This window comes from Penaeus monodon, chromosome 33 (genome assembly GCF_015228065.2).
Source record: "Penaeus monodon isolate SGIC_2016 chromosome 33, NSTDA_Pmon_1, whole genome shotgun sequence".
Taxonomy (NCBI): domain Eukaryota; kingdom Metazoa; phylum Arthropoda; class Malacostraca; order Decapoda; family Penaeidae; genus Penaeus; species Penaeus monodon.
Genome location: NC_051418.1, coordinates 31459185 through 31460191, shown reverse-complemented (window position 1 = coordinate 31460191; position 1007 = coordinate 31459185). Strand labels below are relative to the sequence as shown.

The following is a 1007-nucleotide window of genomic DNA, read 5'->3' as shown; positions in this document are numbered from 1 at the left end:
CACGAGAAGATTTTTTAAAATTCTGTAGGTGCCATCTTGTTTCATTAATTTTCGTATGCATGTATGTATGTCTATAATAAACCATACACATCATAGATATGCAGTAATAATTTAGGTTGCAGTGGCAATAATCATATTCTATGCATTCACGATAAAGAGAAAATTAAATATATGGAAAATAAGAACTGAGAAAGAGAGCACATGATAGCAAATGCAGAAACAGTACTCTGCAGTAAAACGTGTCTCGTATCAATAACATATATTATGTCATGATAATAAGTTCACTTCTCAAGAGAAAGTTTACAGCCTCGGGTAAAGAGTCCACTTAAGTAAGGTCTTGTTCCCTTGTTTACCTCTTGGTTTCCTGGGTAATCGACTGGCTTAATCTTCGGCAGCTGAAGTACAAGTGTTTCCCTCACTGGCGGAGATCCCGACTTTTATACGTATCTTCTCGCTGCTAATTTCCACTTTTTGATCCGTCGAAAAAAGTGTGACTGGATGATAGCTCGAGAATCTGCGTCTATGCGGCGGCTGAACACCTCTCCTCGCTAAATTTGAACGCATTAGCATCTTTAATAGCTAATAACGCATACAATACATTAACTAACTTCGACTGCCCTTCAGGAAGTATAATTAATTAACGGTCTTCCTTGGGCAGTCTTCGTCCCTTTAGGAGAAACCCCCACGGGAAAGTAGGCTTCCCTGAAGAGTAGGAAAAAGGACATGTTTTAGGATACGGAATAAGAGAGTCCTGAACAACGTTAGGGTGTAGAGACTGGATATATATGGGATACAGATGGCGTGAGCGGATGTAAAGAGGCACAAAGCGGATAGAGACAGCGCAAGCGGATAGAAAAGGATGTATAAGACGTATAAGGTATATCCGACAGCGGACGAACTCGAACGGAGTTATGATATGCAGAGGGACCAGTTTTTTGGTGTGTGTCCGCGTGGCGAGCACGTGCGTAACTAACTAAAATACTTGTTGTTGTGATTCGGAGTATCCA

The 1007-nt window shown here is 40.8% G+C and overlaps 1 protein-coding gene across 1 annotated transcript in view; it reads right to left on the bottom strand.

The window, feature by feature from the left end:
- The window catches only part of LOC119593916, a 2458-nt gene extending 1579 nt beyond the window's left edge, over positions 1-879 (bottom strand). Inside the window, exon 1 of the mRNA XM_037942935.1 lies at positions 354-879. The gene's annotated coding sequence lies outside the window, so the exon portion shown is untranslated. The remainder of the gene's footprint in view (positions 1-353) is intronic.
- Positions 880-1007: the final 128 nt, after the last annotated feature.